Below are 9,644 nucleotides of genomic sequence, written 5' to 3'. Positions count from 1 at the left end.
TTCAAAATCTGATTAATTAATCAACATCTCATATATTAGTTGGCTTAAAGTTCAGTTTGGTCAATCTCGATCTCTTTGCATATGAAGACTTGATATTAGATTCAAAATACTTAAACACTTCGTCATTAACATTCTCAACTCCTTCCACTCTCTAACCACTTGCTTCTATGCTCAAAATAGAATTATTCCTTCTCTTGCTTAAGTTCATTCCATAAAAGTATCTATACTTAACATCATCATCCTTTAGCCATACAACTCTAAATTTTTGCCACTAAATGTTGCAGTTAATTCTATTACAAAGACTAAGTACGATGATCAGATAGATCTTTGTAGACCCTATTACATACACAAATTATAATCCTCACACGTTTTTTAATAAAAGAAAATGATCTAACTATGTCATTAATTGATATTTCGTGCCTCACTTACATATCAATACTTTTCACTTTACATTTACGATAACGATAAATACATCTTTTATTTTACAAAGTCAATTTAATAAATTATTTTAATTTTTTAATTTTATAATTAGTAAACAATTATTTTGGTCTTTGAATATGGGAGAAGCTATTATTGTAGTCTTAAAATATCAAATTTTAAATACATCTTGAAATATCTATTTTATTAGTCATTTAATAGATTAAATCGATTAAACAAAAACACATTTGAGTATTAAAATGAAAAATAAAAAAGGACATTGAAAAGACTAAAATACTAACTAAAAATATATTTGACTACATCTTTGCAATTTCGTCATATTCAATCAATATTTTAAAAATTCAACCGATAATCAAACCAATGAAGATACTGTTCATTGGTCGAACCATCAGGTTATTGGTCGATTGAATAAATCAGTTTCGATAGCAAAATTATATATCTATTAAATCGATTGAACGGGATGATTCGGTCTCTAAAAAATTTCAAAATATCATAATTTCACATTTCTATTATTTAAATTTAAATTATAAATATAATCAATATACACAACAAAATAATACAAACTGCAAATTTAAATAAATTTTGAACTATGTATAATTATAAACCAGATAACCCTGTAATTTTAAGGTTAAATATACAACACCTCCTCGTAATATTCAAATTCCCTCACTCATTCAATTTTTCTTGTGACATTACAGTCTAGGTGAAATTATTTTAATTTTTTAATAACTTATGAAAATCCACGTGTATTATTTTTTTTAATGTTTCGTTAATTTTCATTTTTATTATTGCGTTTAATAATTATTATTTTTTTAATAATATAATTAATTAATTTATATATTAATTATTAAAAATTAAATTTTACGATTGGGCCTAAACTCATGTTATTTTACCTAAAATGTCGATGTGGGACTATCAAAATATCATCTTCCATACAATTATAACATTAATCATCGTGTTATTCCAAAACTAACACATGCTAACATTGGGTCTTTTTCCGCAGTAGTATGAAACTCCTAAAGCTTATTTGAAGAAGTTATCTTAAATTAAGAGAATTTACCCAGATGACAACAAATACTCAAACTAGTTTATTCCAAATCTTTTTTATTAAGGTGGGAATGGAATGTACAAGCAACGACAATGCTATATTGATTTATCCTAGATTGATATAGTTGTAGGATAGTGTAAAAAATATGAGCAACTCTTTCTAAATTAAAGCCTACCATTCAAATGAAAGACTTATTTTGGTAGGGATAATTATTCCTAGTGCATCTACTCCCTTCAAAATGCTAGCAGACAATTATTTATGTTTCTATATGCAGTGAAGGATTAAGGACTAGCTGTTAGCTAATGCTTACATTAAATATTTATTGATGTTGAAATTTTGTTATAAACCCTCTGCAGTCCGGAGGAGATTAATTCTAATGTTGAGGGAAATTAGGGGCCCACAGTCCAGGACCTCCAAAAATTAGGGGCCTCATAATTTTTGAACATGGGCTTTAGAAATTAAAAAATAAAGTATTAATATATACAACGAGTTGGACTTAGCTAACATAATGTACCATCAGCCGATCAGTTCCATGCCTTCCATTTCAACCAAGGGATGTGAGTTTGATTCTTGCATTCAGGCAAATTAATTTTTTAAATCTTCCCTATAATATTATCTAATTTATTATGTCTATATGCAAATGAAAATTTTTCCTCCTTTTTAAATTTCCTTTATAACGTTATCTAACTTATCTATCATATAAGAAAATTCATAGTTCCGAAAAAGACACTAATGCCCTTATTGCTTCTAAACTTGACAAGTGGATGTCTTCTCCATCTAGATTTCAATTGTTTTGTTCTCTACTCATTTCTTATTGTTTTGCTTCTAAGCTTTTCTGATCAACTCATAAAGTGACTTTTTGATTTTGGTCTTGGTAACCACATCCTTTTTCCAACTTCACACTCTTCCTTTCAAATCATCACTTTCTTGGTTACAACTTCTACTTATTTCTCCCTCCTTCTCTATTCAATTTTATTTTAGTTTTCGTCTTCCTTCTTCCCTGTTCTCTATGTGCTTTCATCTTTCCGGAAACAACTTTGTCTCCGTCTTTCATACATGGCGAGACCGTTGGAGAAGCTTTGCGACATCAAAGATGCCATGAAGCTATGGAAGGTGGCGATAAGAGTTCATCATAAATGGTCTGTTTTTTCCAACAACATTTCATAATTTCAATTTAACACCGGATCTACTATTCAAGATAAACAATGTAAAAATGAGTTTCAAATTATTTTTCGATTTCTTCATTCCAAGTATCTTCTTTCTACTTTATCTTTTCCACCTAAATATTTTATTGTAGTCAAAGCTTCAAACTTTCTCTCTAACCGACTGTTCATCTGGTTCTAATGTATTTTGATTGTTTTTTATAAAGATTTTGTTTTCTTAAACTATTGATGTGAGTTTCTACTTAGATATACGAAACATCGATGATTATGTTGTTGATGATTTTATTTTGTTGCAGGTGTATATAAAACGTAGATCTCCTATTTACTTTTGATTTTGGAGCATAAAGTTAGATTTATATTATCTTGCATATTGACTCGAAAATTATATTATATTTCTATTAATTAATTAATATATGTATTAATCATATAATTTTTTTTTGTGATAATGAAAGATATTATGAACTGTACTAGTCATTAATATAAAATATTTTTTTTTTACAACATTAAATATTTAAATATTATTTTTTATCCATAATATTTTTTATTATGTTTTCTTAATTACAACATTTTAGGATAAAAAAGTATTTTATTATGTTTTTTAATGGTGAAATTTGATAACATGATGAAAAAGGAAGTATAGGGTGACATATTAGAAAATAGTGGGTTTGTTTGTGAGAGAAGTTTGTCAAATAAACTTTTTATCACAATGTAAGACAAAACATGTAAGATGCATTGTTTCTAATGTAGTAAAAATAAAAATAATATTTATAAACGGACAAAAATACACTATTGTTTCAAATATTTTTATATATGGCAACAACTTTATTATTGATTCAAATATTTTTATAAATAATGTCAAAACAAAAATAATATTTATAAACGGGGAAAAACATATTGTTTATTAAAATATTTTCATATACAAAAAAATATTATTGTTATAAGCGGTAACAACTTTACTACCGATTCAAATTTTGAATAGTTTTTCACACTTAAAAACATTTATCTTTGCATATTAACGGGAACCTGAAGTTACTGATCACAATATTGCATATTAACGGAAACCTGAAATTACTGATTAAAATATTGAATATTAACGGGAACATGAAGTTACTGATCACACAATATTGAATATTAACGGGAACCTGAAGTTACTGATTCAAATATTGAATATTAACATAAACATGAAGTTACTGATCACAATATTGAATATTAACGGGAACCTGAAGTTACTGATTAAAATATTGAATATTAACGGGAACATGAAGTTACTTATCAAAATATTGAATATTAACGGGAACATGAAATTACTGAATATACATTTTTTCTATTAAAAAATATACATCTGAAATAAATGCGCGTCCTGTACCAGAGTCCGTGCGAATGCACGGATTTGTTACTAGTTATGTCTATATGAGTAAAGAAATTATTTTTTCTTAATTACAAAAACGGTCAAAATAATGGTATTGGGCCAAATTCAATCAAGAATAAGTGTTTCTTTATAATGTGATTCTATTGTTAATTATTTTTAGTTTTATTTCATTTTTTGAACATAAATTTTTAGATAATTTATAAATAAATGTTTTAAAATTTATTATTAAAGTTAGTCTTGTCTACCGGAATATTTTTAAGGTATAATTATTTGGGAAATGCTAACGAGTGCCCCTGGGGCACTCTTTAAGTAATTAAAGTGGTAAATTTTTCTTAAAATGCGTGTATTTAATGCATTGAAAATGTATTGGAATTTGAAATATTGACTTTTGTAAAGAATATTTTCTTTATTTAGTATCCTTAAAGAGTGCCCCGGGAACACTCGTTAGCATGACCCTAATTATTTTAATTAGTTTGACTTTTTCATGCCATTATATCAATTCTAATAAAATATTGAAGTATTTAGAGATTTTTTTTTTTATATTTGCTCTCTAAAATGTCGGGACCCCTTGTACACTATACATGCATGCGCTGCACTTATTATTGTCTAATTGTATTTTTAATTGCTTAAGATTATTCATCATGCAGTCACTTTTCTGACTGAACAAATTCCATTCTTTTAATACCAAAAAAAAAAATTCCATTCTTTTTTCTGAAGTATTAATTGCACTCCGTTTATCCAGTCATCTTCAGCTTCAGCTTGGTGTGGTAAGGATATATTCTAGAAAGGTGAATTACCTTTTCGATTATTGCAGTGAAGCCTTGCTTAAGGTAAAGCAAGCTTTCCACTTCATGGCTTGTGAAGTTTGAATCTAAAAACTGGGAACATAGTTCTGTGATGGTTTTTCAAAAAAATCCCACATCAATTTCTAGTAAATAAACATTAGTATTTATAAACCAACCACACATATAGTCTATCAAATTGAAAACAGATTGGGTAAAAGAACTGGAATTGAAACAAACCTGGACTTAGGCCCAAACGTACAAATTTAAAAAATTATTAATGATACATCATATTTTTATAAATTTAAAAAATAATTCATAAAAATTATTAAGAAAATAATTTAAGAAAACATAAAAAAATATTAATAAAAAAAATGTAATAAATAAAAAAATTCAATTAAAAAAAATAAAGGAATTCCACAAAAAATAGAATATGAACTCAACAGGGATCATAGGAAAATCTGAGTATTATGAGGGGGTGTTGTATATTTAACTCTAATTTTATTGTTTTTAAAAAAATTCTCAAAACGGCGTCGTTTTATCAGAGAAAAAAAACATGCATTTAACTGTATGTTTTTCAAAATAGTCGATTCATCGATTTTTACTGATTTTTGTCAGTTCTCACTAGCTCAACCACATAATTAGTCTAGCTATTAGACGAGATCGATGACCTCTTTGTTCCCAATTCGACCAAATCAGATCAATCAATTTAGTCCAATTTTTAAAATACTACATTCAATAACTATAATGACAAGCATCGTGCATATATTCAAAAATTAAAATAATTATTTATTCCTTTATAATCTTCTTAATCTATCTTAAATAAACAAATATATTAATTATTATAATAGAGTATATTTAATTCGTAGTGAAGATCTATTTTAGTCTTTCATAAAAATGAGAGAATTCAAATTAATTTTTAAAAAAAACTCTATTTAATTCGTTGCGATTTATCCAAATTATGTTAGTCCTTAAATTATCATATGTATTATTTTGCTGACATGAACTTTTTCTTTTTTATTTATTTTAATTTTATTTAATTATCAAAAAAAGTTAGAAAAAAAATTCAAGTTTTATACTAAACCAAAGATCCCTTAATCTTTAATGATATGCTCTAACATTTATATCAATACATTTTTTATCATTTTTAATTATTAGCAATATTTAATACATTTTAATAATAAATATTTAAATAAAATTCACACCCACTAAAATTATATTTAAATATTTTTCAAACCCACTTTATACAAAATGAATTTAATTTTTAATAACATCCAAAATAAAATTATTATGTTTAAATAATTTATATCCATTAAATGTAAATTTATATATAAATATGTGATTTTTAAGAAACAATGATATATTTTAATAATAAATCTTTAAATAAAATTCACACCTACAAAAATCATATAGATATTATTCAAATAAATTTAAATAATAAATTTAAATTATTTTTAATTTTATTTTATTATTAAATGTTAAATTTTGTTTGGACATTCATTAAAAAAATAAGAATTATATTAATATATTAAAATGAACAAAAGATGAGTGTGTGTGTATATATTATATGTTAAGTTATAAATATGTTTGGATGGTATAAAAAATCATATCTAAATCACAAATAATTGATATTGTTTGAGTTCTAATACGTTTTAATAGTATCTGAATATATTTAAATGTGTTTGTAAATTATTTAAACATATAAATTTTATTTTGGATATTATTATAAATTCATTTTGATTTGTGTAAAATATTTTGAAAAATATTTAAACGTAATTTTAGAGGATTCAAATTTTATTTGAAATTTGTTATCAAAATGTATTAAATATTGGTAATAATTAAAAAATAATAAGAAAATATATTGATATAAATGTTATTTATAAGTGAAGATATAAAAAATACATCGGATCATTGGTAGAGAATGTCGCCTCTTGCCCAAGAGGTCTCATGAATTTAAAAATAAATTAAAAATAAAAAATAATATGTCAACGTCAACAAAAATAATTCATATAATAGTTTAATCACGGTTCAAAATAATACATATAATAGTTTAATCACGGTTCAAAAGTTTAATCACAAAACTTATTTAAAAACAATATTAATATATGGACTAACATTATTTGATTAAATTTTACAAAAGATTAAAGAAATAAATTTTCGTAAAAATTAATTTAGACTCTTTAAATTTGTGAAGAATTCTTTAATTAATTTAGATATTGTTTTCGTCGATCAATTTTATTTGTACTAGTATTAATCAAATTTTAAAGTTTCACTAAAGGACAATTTGTCTCTATTTTTTATACTATGAGTAATGAAAGGGGAGATTTTTTTACTCATGTGCCACAAAAATGAAACAAAAATACCAATATGCCATGAAATGAAAAAAAAAATACCAGTTTGCCACACTTTCTTTTGGGGTCCGTCCAGGGGTTGGCCGGACTGATGAAACACTTTTTTCTCCTGTTGGGGTCCGGCCAGGGGTTGGTTGGACTCTAACTAGTCCGTTTTTTTTCATTTTTTAATTGATTTAATTGTTTTATTAATTATAATAAATGTTTTTTATTAGTTATAATGATTAAAATATAATTAAAAATATAAAAAATATTATAATAAATAAAAAAATAATTTTTTTTATTATAAATAATGATTAAAATACAATAAAATATAATAAAAAATATTATAATATAATAACAAAAATTATTTGCCAATAAATTTTTTTAATTGAATTTAAGGATTTATTAATTATAAAAATTGTTTTTTTATTATAATTAATGATTAAAATATAATAAAAAAGCTAATATTTATTTTATTCAATACATAAACGGGTACAAGGAAAAAAAACTATTTTTTCTTCTTTGGTTGGACCATATGTCCCCCAGTGAGACATTTTTTGGGTATCTTTGGTCTCGTACCCATACGTAACGGTTGATCATTGTTTGGTGGAGATTGCCTTTGTGGAGAATCGTCGCTTGAAAGATCTTACATATAGGCAATGTGGCTGTACAATCTTACTTATAGGCAAAAAAATAATAATAAAATATATGTCCTCGTCCATCTATTGGCCGAACCTACACATGCTGGTCCATCTATTGGTCGAACCTACACATGTTCGTCCAACCCGTGACTTACTCATATTTTTAATAATTAAAATAGTATTTTTTTAATTTTTTATTATATTTTAATCATTAATTATAATAAAAAACAATTTTTATAATTAATAAATCCTTAAATTCAATTAAAAAAAATTTATTGGCAAATAATTTTTTTATTATATTATAATGTTTTTTATTATATTTTATTGTATTTTAATCATTATTTATAATAAAAAAATTATTTTTTTATTTATTATAATATTTTTTACATTTTTAATTATATTTTAATCATTATAACTAATAAAAAATATTTATTATAATTAATAAAACATTTAAATCAATTAAAAAAACAAAAAAAAACAGACTAGTTAGAGTCCAACCAACCCCTGGCCGGACCCTAACAGGAAAAAAAAGTGCTTCATCAGTCCGGCCAACCCCTAGACGGACCCCAAAGGAAAGTGTGGCAAATTGGTATTTTTTTTCATTTCATGGCATATTAGTATTTTTGTTTCATTTTTGTGGCACATGAGTAAAAAAATCGAAAGGGGACCGTAGCGCAGGTTTGGAAAGTGTGTATTTTGATGAACATGTGAGTGAGGGCCCAAAAGTTCGTTCTTGCCTTTATGCTACGTTTCTTTGTGGTGGTGCCTATCCTTTTCAACTTTCATGCCTTCACTTTTTATGGTCATCTATCTTAATTTCTGCACAAAAGCTGCCACCTTGGCTCTGCTTCCTGGGACTCCACAACTGCTACTCCTTCACAAACCAAAGATACCCCTTTTATTGAAGTTGCCATATTTTTTTCCACGTACTACTCTAATGTTACCAACAACAAATTATAATTAATAAATAATATCATTACCATTAGCAAAACAAATACAGTACTCTCAATCTTTATCTTGATAAAATTCAATTTTTAAATTTGTAGAATAATTAATGTATTAGATTATTATATAAATCATATATTTTAATTATTGAATGAATTTAAAAAATAAATTTTATTATAATAAATATCTGATGGAGGAGTATTTTTTAACTAATATATTTTTAAAAAAAATCACGTACGATTTAAATATAACAGTTTTAAAAAAAATAAAACATTTTTTTTATTTAAAACATAAAAGGAATCAAATAAAATAAAGAAGAAGATCTATTGAGAAAATCAAAAGCAGAAATGAGAGCTACAATTAAAAATGGAGCTCAAGGAGGAAATTCCAAGGACTGTTCCCCAATAACTCCTGGCAAAGAAGAACTGTCGAGGACCTAGGTCATTGACCGAGTACTTTTTTATTTATTTTATTAAAACATATATGTATTCATTTCTTTTCCTCTACTTTCTTATTGATTGTTTTTATGTGTACCTAAATATTGTGTTCAAACCTTGTGTCTATACAAGACTAGCTCCAACTTTAAATATAAGTACAGATTTAACCACCCTAAAATTTGAAAAGGAATGGATAACAAACTTATGTCATGCATGTTATTAGAAAGAAAACAACAAAATATCTATCAATGCAATAAAGTCAAGTGGTCGAAATAACCTTACATGATACATTTAGATTGATATATAATATTGAGATTGAAGGAGTTATTCAATTTATAATAGATCGAAATCAACATGTCTATTTAAATCAAACAAACAAGAAAATTAAATAAGATCTCATAGTATTTGATTCAATGAGTTCTTTACATTTCATGAGAATGACTAGTAGTTATTTATACAAGCTACAGAGTTAGTTAATTAACTTTTCT

This window comes from Vicia villosa, linkage group LG1 (genome assembly GCF_029867415.1).
Source record: "Vicia villosa cultivar HV-30 ecotype Madison, WI linkage group LG1, Vvil1.0, whole genome shotgun sequence".
Lineage (NCBI taxonomy): Eukaryota > Viridiplantae > Streptophyta > Magnoliopsida > Fabales > Fabaceae > Vicia > Vicia villosa.
This window is presented reverse-complemented; position numbering follows the sequence as displayed.